The sequence below is a fragment of the Engraulis encrasicolus genome, unplaced genomic scaffold, assembly GCF_034702125.1.
Source record: "Engraulis encrasicolus isolate BLACKSEA-1 unplaced genomic scaffold, IST_EnEncr_1.0 scaffold_25_np1212, whole genome shotgun sequence".
NCBI classification, from domain to species: Eukaryota; Metazoa; Chordata; class Actinopteri; order Clupeiformes; family Engraulidae; genus Engraulis; species Engraulis encrasicolus.
In genome coordinates this window covers 547,265-562,549 of record NW_026945544.1, presented here as the reverse complement: position 1 = coordinate 562,549, position 15,285 = coordinate 547,265, and positions in this window count along the sequence as shown.

The following is a 15,285-nucleotide window of genomic DNA, read 5'->3' as shown; positions in this document are numbered from 1 at the left end:
CCATCCTAAGCCTCCCAGGCTCTGCTAATCTCTTCTCCAGCACTGACTCCATTACACGCTCCTACGAAAATTAGGCTGAGGTGGAAATGTTTAGGTTTCACTGGCCCATGCACTTGAATGTAAAATGTGTGTGTGTGTGTGTGTGTGTGTGTGTGTGTGTGTGTGTGTGTGTGTGTGTGTGTGTGTGTGTGTGTGTGTGTGTGTGTGTGTGTGTGTGTGTGTGTGTCTTGTGTGTCTTGTGTGTGTTTTTTGTGTGAATGTGTGTGTATGTGTGTGTGTGCGCGCGTGTGTCTGTGTCTGTGTCTATGTCTGTGCGTGTGTCTGTGCGCGAGTGTAACATGGTCACTGTTGATTCAGCTGTAGGCTCCTTGTATGCCTGATAGCTAACTGACAGTATCTGTCACCGGCCCATAGCTTGTAATCATGACTCAATAAAACCAGGAGGGTATCAGGAGAGAGAAGAAACACTCACACACAGAGAGAGAGAGAGAGAGGGAGAGAGAGAGAGAGAGAGAGAGAGAGAGAGAGAGAGAGAGAGAGGGAAAGAGAGAGAGAAAGAGAGAGAGAGAGAGAGAGAGAGAGAGAGAGAGAGAGAGAGAGAGAGAGAGAGAGATACATAGAAGAGCACGTACACAGACACGCACATGTTCACACACTTTCTCTGCCAAACAAGTGCTAATTGTGTGTGGTATACTCAGAGCTTCTAGAACTTTCTCCGGCTCATTCAGCCCACACACATTTCAGAACTGGTGCAGTGACTTTTAGAAATAATTAACCTTTTACACTCTCGTGGCTTATACAACTCTTCATGGCTTTTATGGGTTCCTGTGCATGTAAAAGCTGATAACTTCCTCATCAGAAAACACAGGCCGCAATCTTCAGAGGCCGATTAATAGCCTATATATTCTTTGTTTTATCATAAAAGAACTTGGAGATTTAGAGGGTCACTGAAGTTGATGAACTGAACCATTTCAACCTTTGTCCTCGAGGACGGAGGAATTTGCTCATGCTGTCAAGACGGTGAAAAATAAAACACTATATCTATTTATTCTATTCAAATGTCACCATTCCCCAGTCCTCAGATGATAGCGCTTGCATTGCTTCAAACCAAAGAAGGGAAAATGTTAATTTTCAGATGTGCCTTAGAATTGGTCTCAGCAAGTTCGGGTGGTTGTCTACGACCAATTGGTCTTGGGTCAACTGTTAGCCTATGAAAGCATGAGACCATTTTTACTGCATTCGCATAGTACACTGTGTAAGAGCTTGTAGCCTGGTGGACCACAATTTTGTAAACTACAAAAGCACACATTTACTCAGTTTGGTAATAGACAGGCCTACTTTATGCAAATGCTGAAACCCATGGGGCTGCTTCAGCCTACCGGCATGTTGATGAAGGCTGATTGAAAACCAGAAATGATTGTTGAGCTGTAGAGTTGCTTGACAAGACTTTCAAGATACAATATTAAAGTGCATGGGCATACATTACACACATGCACTCACACATGCATGCACACACGCACGCAGATACGCACACACACGCACAGACACAACTACGCACACACACACACACACACACACACACACACACACACACACACACACACACACACACACACACACACACACACACGCATGCGCCCACACACACACACACATGCACACACACATTCTTCACTGAGAAAAAAAACAACGACCGTAATTGGTGACCTTCCTTAACCACACATCTGCTTCAGCAGCCCACACAGATTTAAGAGTACTCGATTGTATTTTAGGAATAATTAACCCTTAACACTTACCCTGGGCTGCTTTTATTGCTTTATTACATCGACAGTCTGATAACATCAAGCTACCCGGCAGAGTATTGTTGGAAAACATCCCACCGTGTTATTGTCAACAGAGGCAAAAGCTAGGCTGCCTACGCATTTTCAGCTGTGGCAAATTACAGTGTTAAACTGTACTAGGCATTATAATGGACATACACTGTATCTTCTACTGTGGCCATTTACAATGTTACACTGTACTTCCTGAGAGGATTGTTAAGGTAGAGATGGTTCATAAGCAGTTTCTTCAGGAATCAATGTGACATAAGATTCTAAGCTGCAATCCTATGTCAGCCATGCCACTATACAGTAGGAGACTAAGAATAAGTTAAGAATAAGAGTTCAATGGAAAGCCACGGCCAATATAGACTTGATCCCACTTTGTTGCATTGGTGACATGTGGTACACTTGCTTGATGCTTGATCTTTGGTTACTACCATGGAATTAGCCTGGCAACATAAGACTCTTTCCAACTTCCAGTTTTCCGGTAGGCCAGAGACAGCTCAATCGTAAAGCATAAAGTATCAGTCGAGTCGTGCTGTGTTGAGCTGTAGGCCTGAAAACCGGCAGTGGAAAAGAGCCTATAGTTTCCCCACAGCCTCAGGCATTTCCCTGCACACTGAGTTCAGCTTGTGCTCCATTAGCTGCCCTGTGCTCTCCTTGGCATCCCACTCAAAGCCTGTTTACCTGGCAGATGGTGCTGATGAGAGGCCTGGGTCTCGGGGGACAGACTGATGCCACCTGTGCCACTCTTTTTTGGGTCCTGCCTCTTTGCACTGAGAGGCCTGTAAGCATTTTGAAATGGTGCAGAATGAAACGTATGTTCATGATCTCTCATGCCGTTGTTGGAGGTAAATGCACCATGTGGCCCTAGCTCGACTAGGTGGGCAGCTGTGGCCTGATAGTTAGGGAGGTGGGAATGGAATCAGAGGGATCCAAGGTCAAATCCTTACACTTACCAATAGGAAGAAACGTTCATCTGTCCTTGGCTGACATGGCTCGTCTTAAGGCACCTATAACCTCACATTGCTTCATGGACAGTAGGCTAACTAATTTGCCTGGTTTATACTACTACCAAGTATAATTGACTTCACCAGAGGAAGTAAAACAAAACCAAATATGCACGTACACGTACACGCACACGCACACTCACTCACTCACTCACACACACACACACACACACACACACACACACACACACACACACACACACACACACACACACACACACACACACACACACACACACACACACACACACACACACGCGCCCACACACACCCCGGCAGAGAGAACACCCACTGGAGTGGGTGTAGCTCGCTCGGTTGGAGGTTTGGGCCTTACTGTTGCACCAGCTGGGGCCTCAAAATTTTGCCACAGGCAAGGACAAATAACCACAGAGCAGAGAGAGAGGGAGAGATATGAGAAAGGGAACATAGAAAAAAGGAGGATGAAAAAATATAAATACAGAGAAAACAAGAGAAAATAAGTGAATGGGAGAAGCAGATGGAGAGAGAAAAGATACAGAAGAAGTGAGAAAAACAGACAGAAAAAAAGAGAAAAAAAATAAAGTGCAGAAGGGAGAAGTAAGTATGTGGGAGAGAGAGAGAAAAAGAAGGAGTAGAAAGGGAGTCGTGACTCGGAGCACCTCCATGCCCTGCGGCTGGCCTGCTTGGCTTGGCTGGGGCTGATTTGGACTGTAGGGGAGGTCCTCGGGCACTCAAACATCAACAGGGCCTTGGCAAAGCAGCAGGGGGGTGTGTGTGTGTGTGTGTGTGTGTGTGTGTGTGTGTGTGTGTGTGTGTGTGAGAGAGAGAGTTTGTGTGCATGTGTGTGCGTGTGTGTGTGTGTGTGTCTGTCTGTGTCTGTGGGTGTGTGCGTGCGTGCATGCGTGCGTTGGGAGGGGAAGGTTGAAGAGTTGAAGGAAAACAGACAATAAACTAATTTAAAATTGTGAAAAAGATGAAAAATAAACTAGATTGCATTTCCACAGAAAATGGAAAGAGTGGGCTTGCCTGTTATTGTTAACATTTTTGGAAAACAAATGTCATGGCTCAGTGGACAGATATGCTAATTGGTTCTATTAAGTGAATTAAAAAAGTGAATTAAAAGTTAAAGCACATCATATTCAAGCGATAGGCCTATAAGATGCATCCACTTGTTTTTTTTTTCATTAACAAGATGATTGTAACAAAATAAAATAATGTCTCAATCAACCATGCTACACATTTTTTTCTGACTTGCCAGATGAATTTCCATCTACATTTTAGCGGAAGACAACACACAGTTTGTGATTACAGTGTAGGAAAGAGAATAGGCCTATCCTGCACAAGGCGCATCACCCGGTGTTCGAGTAAGAGTTGGAACCAATGATACAGTAAGTAAGATGTCCTTGGTTGGAACTCTCGAGCCAGGTCCAGTTGTAGCTTCTGTGCCTGTATGGTTTTCCCATATCGCTTTAAACCTTTTCCATGAACTTGTAGCGTTACAGCTTTCCGAAAACCATCTCTTTCGAGCAAATTATCTTTGTATGACAAAACGGGCACGAGACTGCTATAACTGTTTTTCCATCACATTTCACACTTGATAGATACGCATCAGGTTAGCGAATCATCTTTCTGATGGTAAAAGCACTCATGGCAGTTGAAAATACAGTCCAGGGGAGGATTTTACCACCAGAGTTCTAAAATTCAAATTCAAAATCTGGCAGTTGGTCTTGGTGTTCTGTGTCAACCACAGCAAAGATTTTCTAGGTTCACTGGCCACACCTGTGCAGCCTCTGGCTGCTAGAGTGGAGGAGGGCATCATTGTGCCATCATCACCTGAACATTCCACCATCCATTTCAATGGGTCAGAAAGTGTGTGGCTGTGTGTGTGTGTGTGTGTGTGTGTGTGTGTGTGTGTGTGTGTGTGTGTGTGTGTGTGTGTGTGTGTGTGTGTGTGTGTCTGTCTGTGTGTGTGTGTGTGTGTGTGTGTGTGTGTGTGTGTGTGTGTGTGTGTGTGGCTGTGTGTGTGTGTGTGTGTGTGTGTGTGTGTGTGTGTGTGTGTGTGTGTGTGTGTGTGTGTGTGTGTGTGTGTGTGTCTACAGTAGCATGGACTCTGCGAGGATTTGTCTGCTGCTGTTTCTCATGCTCTCCTCTCTCAATGTGCTCCCAGTCCAAGCCATCCTGAATTCAGATGAGTGTCCAGTGCATGTGAATGCCCAGTGCACGACCCACACACTCCTTAGGGTCACAATGTCCAAACCTACACCCCCCCTCCCTCTAGCTCTCAATGTGCTTCCAAGCCAACCCCTCCAGGATTCAGAACATGTCCAGTGCATGACCCACACACCCCTCGGGGTCACAGTGTCCAAACCTACACACAACCCTCACCACGCACGCACGCACACACACACACACACACACACACACACACACACACACACACACACACACACACACACACACACACACACATGCACACACACACACACACACACACACATGCACACACATGCACACAGACACTCCGCTGTATGGACACAGTCCCTCAGACTTTCCCAACACACACACACACACACACACACCCAAACCCACCCACATACCCACACACATACACACGCACACACACACACACACACACACACACACACACACACACACACACACACACACACACACACACACACACACACACACACACACACACACACACACACACACACACACACGTCCTGTCGTCCTTGGCCCTGGTGTCTCCTATGCGGCCGTTTTGCTGTGGCCGCTCGGTAGAACATTCAGTGGAGACGCTCACCACAGCGAGCCCAGGCCAGTGGTTTTGGACCAATCAAAAAAGCCCCAGGACCCAGCACGGCAGCGGCTTCAGATGGGAGGACGCTGGGAGTGTGTGTGTGTGTGTGTGTGTGTGTAGGCTATGTGCGTGCGTGCGTGCGTGCGTGCGTGCGTGTTTGTGTGTGTGAAGGACAGAGAGAAAAACTGTGACTGTGCGTGTGTGTGTGCATGTGCGTGTGCGTGTGTGTGTGTGTGTGTGTGCGTGTATGAGAAAGAACAAGAGTGGCTGTGATTGTGTGTCCATATGTTTGTGCGTATCTTTGTATGAACGTATGTGCGGGCCGCATCTGGATTACAGAGCCGTGAGTTTCTGGAAACATAAACAATGAACAAGCGGAGCAGAAATGACGAGTGTCACCCATGATGACAGGGAGACAGCGGCCACCATTATACGTCATCACACACACATGCTTGCACACAAACACAGTGACACAGGCATACACGCACACACACACACACACACACACACACACACACACACACACACACACACACACACACACACACACACTGGCACACACTGACAAACACACATAGGCACACACAAATACAGAAACACGCACGCAAGCACACACGCAAGCACCCAGGTGAAAAAGTGGTTCAATTTAGTACAATAAAAGCAGGACTGAAGTGTACTTAGCATGTTAAAAGTGCACTCGTGCTTTTTGTGCTAAGAAAAAGTATGTTTATAATATGCTTATTTAAAGTGTACTTAAAATTAGATGTAATTAAGTTGCTCTCAAAGAAAGTACACTTAGCGACCATACTTCCAGTGGACTTTGAAGATGTTTGGCTAACTTACTAAAAGTGTATTTTTTAATAACATATTGCAATTGTACTTTTTTTAAAGTGCAATATGATTACACTTCACCCAAATGTCTTTGAAGTGTGATTTTCTATAGTGTGCTTTAAAGTAAATCGTTTTAACATATTGCAAGTACACTTTTTCTAAGTGCACAATGATTGTACTTCACCCAAATATCTTCAAAGCGTGCAAATGTCACAGGTGGGGCGCGCGTTTGCTGGCCGCGCCCACTTTGATAGGCTACTACTACCCTGGGAGTTCAACACCAACACCAAAAACCAAGACACAAGTTCCAGTTTTCGTTCTATTTATTTACCACCACTGGATTAAAAGTCAAAGGGGTAGGCCTAGTTGTCTCTGTCCATTACCCACGGGGGAACCCACCCACGCCCAAGTCTGAAGTCTCCAATGGAATGCTTGGACAGTCCAGCCACCAAGTCCATCCGTGCGGGGGTTGCGAGGTGAATTACACTGCAACGGGGGCATGGCACACACGTTCAATCGGGAGCAGCTGGCGGTGATGAGAAGCGATGGGAGTTCTTCTGCGTAGGCCCGGAATAGCTGGTTGGTCTTCAGCAGTCTTGGGTGCGAGCGAGAGGAAAAGAGAGAGCGAGAGAGAGAGCGAGAGAGAGAGAGCGGCGCACTCACGGGGGCCACAGTAACCAGGCGAATACGAGTCACTCATCTTCACGGTGGGGTGCATGTCTGTCTAACCCCTTTCCATCGAGGCAGGTTCACCTGGCCGTCACTCTGATTGCGGACTCCTTCTGGGCACTATGCCAGTCGCGCTCTCCTCCGAGCTGCCAGTTTGCCTTCTGATCCATAGGATCGCGTCCACTTCTCATCCAACTTCTCGTCCCTTTCGCCTGGCTTTGTCCGGTTACCAGTGTCCGACGTCTCCCATCTTGCCGCTCCACTCTCGCCTCTCTCTCTCTCCCCTCAGGATGGCATTCTCGCAGTCATCTCTCCTTGCGGCTTCCTCCTCACAGTCTAGTTTCTTGCTGTTTAAAACTCTGCTCACCAACCCACGTGCACCAATCACCTCCATCATCCTCACCTGCGCTCCATTATCCTAATCATGCTCCAGGTGCATTACATTGAGAATGTAGTTTTCGGTTCTCTTGGGCCAATTGTCACCCAGTGACACTTACACAAAGTTAATTTACACTTAATGCACCATCATGCATGTCCCATCATGCGATGCACTTCTTGGAGGTAAATTTCTCAAACAGAAAGCCATTCATCCTGAAGGAATATTTTTGGTTTGCATGAAAATATTACTCATTGTTATGTTCTGTGTTTATTGTAGGGGTTTTTAAAATTTAAAGTGGTACACAAAAAATGACCATGTTCCCACCGTCATTATGATGGTCACGTATATGTTCTGGTATATATAGGCTCACACTTCCTACAGTGTCTAGGTTGGAGGTAAGTTGGAGTTAACTGTTCAAACAATGAATGCTATGTCATCATTAATCATCAATACAAGTGATCAATTACAGGAAGGAGGAGCAAGATTGAAGGAAAGTGAAATGTGTTCCTGAAATCACTGTAACAATGCAATGAGTGTAAATGTCAGTAATGCTGGGCATGCATAACGGAACACTGCTGTGCCTGTGGTTGTGTGTACTGTATAAGCTCTGAGAACCAACGTGGATTGTAATATTACATTTATATTATTTCATGTACTTGGGAGTGTACTGTAAATACACTTCAAGCATACCTGCTATATATTTACAATACTTCATATGATATACTTTTTACAGACTTAAAATGTTCCAATGTAGTCCAAAGAAGCATGAAGTTAATATACTTTTATTGTACTTCTAGTAACAATAAAATGTTATAGAAGTGTACTCAAGCACACTCTTAATGCCATACGAATGCATGAAAAGCGTGTTTGGAGCATACTTTCAAAAGTATGCTTGTAGTGCACTTAAAGTTGTCCAAAAGCGGTGCCAATTTAGCATCCTCAGTGTGCTGCAAGTGTGCTGAAGTACTGCTTTAGTAGTGCTTCAGCGCACTAATAGTGCAATGAAGCGCACTTTAAATCGCCGAAAATAGTACACTTTGTACTAAGTACGGTCAAAAAAGTACACTTTAAGTATATGGGTTTTTCACCTGGGCACACACGCAAGCAAGCACACACACAAGCACGCACAAACACACTGCTGCCTTCACCCTCTTTCCAATGATCCTCATTTGATCCCCATTTGTACCATGTTACCTCGAAATACCCTCAGTGATCTAGTAATCGAACATTCATAATCTAAGCATGACACAGCAAGCTACTTAGAGAGATGAGGTGTAGCTAGCGTACACCATAGTTTGAGTAACTTAGTTACAGAACATGCAGGGGAGCGTTCCGTGGGTACAGTACAGTACAGTACCCACAGTACCCCCCTCCCCGCCCCCAAAAAAGGATAACAATCGCTTGGAGTACCAGCACAATAATGGAACTGATCAAAAATAGCCCAGTTCAATGTGTATGGCATGGAGACGTGGATGACTTTGCACTTTGCACCTCACCCAGCTTTGAAATCAAAATGTAATCCATGCTTTGTACGCATCCAATGAAGAGGGCTGTATGATGTAAGGGGGCTTTTGGGAGGACACAGCAGCCTTCCTGGGGCTAGTCCTCTGAAGATATCAGAGAGAAATATGACAGCGACAGAAGGCCCTTAAATCAGTTGGGCATTAAGACTCTGAGCATAATATAGGCCTATGTTTCTATATGAAGAGACATACTGTACACATACAGTGTACTCAGTATAGCACACTTCTATCCATAATCTCAGATAACACGCCGTGAAATCCTTGGCGTGGGAGAGCGCGTCGTCCTGTCTCCATGCCGACCTGTGATCACCCCTCATGGAACAGCTACCAATTATCCCAACGAGAGGAAGAGGAGGGGCTGAGGGGGGCGAGGGCCGTTGTAATGGGTGGGTGGGGGTAAGGGGGGGGGATGGGTGGACCTCAGCAATGGTTGACTGGCCCAATTGGTGGGGACAATAAAGAATAGAGGATTCCCTCTCACGGTTTCTGCCATAAACGGGGTGAAAGATCAGCACTGTCCCGTTACCCGTGGGAGTACGTGGATTTATGACGACACAACAACAACTGAGGCCTTTCTTTCATTCGCTCTCTCTCTGTCTCACATACACACACAATCTACAGTATAGCCACGCTATCATCAGGGGTGAATCTCACCATTTTGGGACCCTCTGCGAAATATATATACATGGCACCCTCAAAAGTCATTTTAGAGACATACAATTCTGTGTTTTGGTGCTATTTCCATGTTTCATGTAGGCCCATATTTTTGATTACTTTACAAAATTGACAAATCAAGATCAAGCTTTACATTTCGTTTGTTTTCTGTGACTGGTGTGACAGTTGAGGCCCACATGGAGGGCAGATTTGGTCTGGGCCCTTGGCAATTGCCTTGGTTTGCCTAATGGAAAGTCGCCTCTGGCTATCATACCGTACCATCAAGGGGTGAAGTGGCAAGTTATTCTCACAGAGGAAAAATAAAATGGAACGGACCTAATAGCAGTTTGGCTGATACAGTGTGTTTGAGGGAAAAATCTAGGGGGTTTAAATAAATCACTGTCTCCTACACAAGAGCTATAAGCAATTTCAGTGTCTACTGGGCCTCTAAGGAATACAAAGTCTTATCGGGACTGACTGACTGCCTTTCTTCGCTGAAAAAATAAAGAGCAAGCACAAGAAACAAGCACACTCCACGTTCGGTCTCGTTCAGAGTGGAAAGTAGAAGGGTCTGGAGAGTGGCGCGAGGGTTATTTGAGGAAGTACTTTACCTGCAAACATTCTGTTCTCAAAGCACTTGATGTTTTCCCAGGTGCTCTGTGTCTCTCTCACAAGGGAAACATGAGAGGAAATGCTATTCTTCAGAAAATTGCTTGAGGTGGTTATTGCTGTCTACATGTTCTACTTGGCTTGTTGTATGTACAAGGCTTCTCTCTCTTTCTTTCTCTTGCTCTCTCTTTTTCTCTATCTCTCTCTCTCTGTGCGTGCGTGCGTGTGTGTGTGTGTGTGTGCGTGTGCGTGCGTGCGTGTGTGTGTGTGTGTGTGTGTGTGTGTGTGCGTGTGTGCGTGTGTGCGTCTGTACAGGTTCACTGAGAGCTTTGGCCGGGCCCGGGACAACTGACCCCCTGTCCCCGGCCCTTGGCCTCCCTGAATGTGTGTGTGTGTGTGTGTGTGTGTGTGTGTGTGTGTGTGTGTGTGTGTGTGTGTGTGTGTGTGTGTGTGTGTGTGTGTGTGTGTGTGTGTGTGTGTGTGTGTGTGTGTGTGTGTGTGTGTGTGCCTGTTCTTGTGTTTCTGTGTTTTCTGTGCCCGTGCATGTGTACTGTGTTCAGACAAAGAAAATAATCAACCCAGCCATTTTGGACCAGACTGGCCCACCACATTCAATAAAACACCCATTCAGTGTATTTTGTCCCCACTTCAGCCTATAGCCTGCTATAATAATAATAATAATAATAATAATAATAATAATAATAATAATAATTGTATTTGTATAGCACTGTGTCATACAAAGCATGTAACTCAAAGCGCTTAACAAATGGGAAAAAAAAAACATTGTTAGAGATAGATTTAAAAGGAGAGGTATAGAGGAGAGGCAGAAAAAGCAGGAAGGCAGAGGAAGAAGAGATAGACAGAGAATGTAGAGTCATAAGGTCAACGTAGGTTAGGACCAGGATTCTTAGATGTGTAAGGTCCATAGTGGCTGGGCCTATCATAAGTCATAGATAGTCACACAGAGATTGGGCGCTCAGGTGCGGCCCCTGGTGGCATCAGGGGTGAGGAAAAAACTCCCTTTCGCTTGATTCATAGTTTGTAAGGGGGAAAAAAAGCTCAGTGAGGTCTGAGAAAAAAAGACCCCCTATAGTCAGGAAGAAACCTCAGGCAGAGACCAGCGGCCACCAAGGGGAGCCCCCTGCCAGGGCTGGTTGCGAGTAGTAAGGGCGCTGCGGCAGCTGGGACACTATGACGCCTTGGCAGCTAGGAGTTGGCAAGGATGAAGAGGTGCGTCTTCAGCTGCTTCTTGAAGGAGTCGACGGAGGTGGCTGATCGGATCTCGATGGGGAGGGCGTTCCATCTCTTGGGCGCATAGCAGGCAAACGCGGCGTTGCCGATCTTCTTCTGCGGGGGGGGTGGGGGTCCTTAGCAGCTTGGCATCAGTGAACCTGAGAGCTCGAGCAGGGGCATAAAAAGAGAGCATGTCTGAGATATAGCTAGGGGCAAGTCCATTTAATGCTTTAAATACTGTGAGCAGAATCTTAAAGTCGATTCTGTATGAGACAGGTAACCAGTGCAGGTCTGCCAAGACAGGAGAGATGTGCTCTCTCATTCTGGTTCTTGTTAGGATTCTTGCCGCAGAATTTTGAATGAGTTGCAATTTGTCAATTAATTTTTTTGGGAGACCAGAGAAGAGAGCATTGCAGTAGTCTATCCTACTGGTGACAAAGGCATGAATAAGTTTCTCAGCGTCTTGTCGGGGGGCCAAGCCGCGCACTTTGTTGACATTTCTAAGATGGAAAAAAGCAGATTTTGTTATCTTGTTGATGTGAGGCTCAAAGCTCAAATCCGAGTCTATGACCACACCTAGGCTAGTAACCTTATCTTTAATGTGCATGCTTAGGTCACCTAGGCTTGAGTGGAGTTTTGCACGTTTTTTCTTAGGCCCAATGAGCAACACTTCAGTTTTATCCTCATTTAATTTTAGGAAGTTACTGTTCATCCAATCTGTGATGGCAGACATGCATTTAGTCAAGGCATGAATGGCAGTGGTTTGGCTAGGCTCGACAGAGATATATAGTTGAGTGTCATCGGCATAGCTATGAAAATCAACATTGTGCTCTCTGATGATGGAGCCCAGGGGCAACATATAGAGAGAGAAGAGGAGAGGGCCCAAGCAACTACCCTGAGCAACTCCAAAAGGCACATCATACTTGTTGGAGACGTATTCTCCGATGGTGACAAAAAACTGCCTTCCTGTAATATATGTTTTGAACCACTCTAAGACGTGACCGGACAAGCCTACCCAAGATTCAAGGCGGTCAATTAGTATGTTGTGGTCTATCGTGTCAAAGGCGGCACTGAGGTCGAGGAGGATAAGTGCTGAAACTTTGTTTGCGGCAGTGCTGAGCCTAAGATCACTTATTATTTTGGTTAGTGCTGTTTCGGTGCTATGGTTGGCTCTAAAGCCTGATTGGAATTTTTCCAAGATATCATTCCCAGCCAGATGTTGATTAAGCTGTTTAAATACAACTTTTTCTAGTACCTTGCTTATAAAGGGGAGGTTTGATATAGGTCTGTAGTTGTTTAAAGAATTCTGATCTAAATTTGTCTTTTTTAGGAGTGGCTTTACCATGGCTGTTTTGAATGAGCTTGGAAAAATGCCTGTAAGCATAGAGGTGTTAACAATTTGCAGTAAAGGTGCTGCTAAGCAACCAAGTATGTTTTTTAGCAGATATGTGGGAATCGCGTCAAGGCTGCAGGTAGACTGCTTACTTTCCCTGACTATTTTACAGAGGTCGTCCTCTGTAATTGGACAAAACTTTTGGAAGCTCTCAGGTCTCCTAGGGGGGTTTAACCCTCCCCTCGGTGTATCGCCTGAGTGGGCGACAGAGGTTGCTGCGTTTCCACCTTGGATGCCTTCTCTAATGTCGGCAATCTTTTTATTAAAAAATCTAGCAAATTCCTCGCACTTGGCATGTGATGCTGCATTTAGGTTGTTATTGCTATGTGTTGGATTAAGCAGGTGGTCAATAGTGGAAAAAAGAACTTTCGCATTATGCTGGTTGTCTGTTATGATTTTGGAAAAATATGCTTTTCTCTCTGAGCGTACCGCATTATTGTAGGAGGAGATCTCATCCCTAAGGGATTGTCTATGGACTTCTAATTTAGTTTTCCTCCAAAGACGCTCGGTTACTCTGCATTTTCTTTTTAAGGCTCTAAGTGAGTCATTCATCCAAGGTGAATACCTAGCTCTGGTTCTTGTCGTCGTTCTAATTGGAGCTATGTTATCTAGAATTCCTCTTAAGTTGTTGTTGAAGCTATCAACCATTTCATCAGGTGTGCAGTGACCATTTAGTAGGTCACCTGATTTGATGAGGTCTGAAATCTTAAGCTCAGCAGAGGCATTAATGCGTCGTCTGTGAATGACATTGTTGGGTGTGCTAATTTGTGTTGAAATGTCAAAATCAAAAAACACACAGTGGTGGTCGGAGAGGCCGACGTCCGTGACCGATATATTGTTGATATCAAGCGCATGTGAAATAACAAGGTCAAGTGTGTTGCCTTTCCGATGGGTAGGCTGTTCAGTAACATTCTGGACGAGACCGAATCCATTTAATGTGTCTAAGAAAGACTTGGCTATTGCGTCATCTGATTTATTTACGTGGATATTAAAGTCGCCAGCAATTATTGCTTTATCATAGTTAGTAAGTACGTGCGACATGAAGGTGGAGAAATCAGATAGAAATGACGAAGAGAATTTCGGTGGACGGTACAGAACAATAATAATCAGTTTGAGGTTTGCTTGGACCCTCATTGCCATGTATTCAAATGAAGAGAAAGAGCCCAGATTCATCTTGGTACAATTAAATTTGTTGGAGAAAAGTAGGGCTACGCCTCCGCCTCGTTTGTTTGGTCTCGGGGCGTGAAGGAATTTGTAATCGGAAGGGCAAGCCTCAATAAAAGTAGCCGCCCCGTCGTCTTTAAGCCATGTTTCGGTAAGAAACATAAAGCTTATGTTTTTGTCCGAGACCAGCTGGTTTACTACGAAGCTTTTGTTGGTCAAGGACTGCACGTTAAGTAATGCAGCATTAACATTCAAAGTAGTAGAGCTATTGTTTATGCGTTCAGGTGCAATCGTAATTAGGTTGTTGTGTACACAACCAGAGGGTCTACATCTGCGAGCTTTCCTACGGGTAGTGACAGCGTGGATAGCTAGTGGAGTACTCTCTGTTGGGCACGCAGTGTCTAAGTTGGTGTAGTGCTTTGGATTTGAAACACCTGTTAGTCAATCCAAGGACCGATGGGCTTCGAGGGTCAGCTCCAGGTTGGTCGCGAGGAGACGAGCACCAGATCTGTTTAAGTGCCTTCCATCTCGTGCGAAGAGGTTTCGGCGGTTCCAGAAAGCGGAGAAGTTGTCAACGTAGGGAATGGCTTCTTGGCGGCAGTGTCTCATCAGCCAGACGTGCAGTTGGCGGATTCGGGAGAACTGGAAGGCAGAGAAACAAACAGAGGGGATGGGGCCTGAGATAGCGTATTTTTTTCCAGTGCTGCGAAGGGTATTAATAAGGGAGAGGAAATCGGACTCAAGTTTTTTAGACTGCTGTCATTGGAGCCTGCATGGACGATGAGAGTTGTTGCAGTAGGATACTGTGACGCGTCCGGCACATTCGACTGGACATCGGCTACGAGAGCTCCAGGTAGGCACCACGTCTGGGCGTTTTGTAGGGTTACGTGGCGAACCATCGAAGATCCTATGAGGACTGTTGATGGTCGCCGGGGTTCTGAATGGGCAGGCTGCTCTCGGGTGATTTGCCTGGGGGTAGCGAGGGTCCGGTGGCTACTGGGTCGCACTCTTGGTGGTAGAGGCTTGGGCACCTGGTGGGAGGGGGGGACAGGGTCAGTTTCTGCATCGATGACTGTGTCAAGTACAGAAAAACGATTGCTAGTCACTAGAGGTGGTGAACATTTCTGCAGTACTCCCCTGCCGCCGTTAACCACTTCCGTCCAGCTACGACGCGCGACGGGAGTGGAGCACGGTGGATTCGGGGGGGACTTCGGCTGG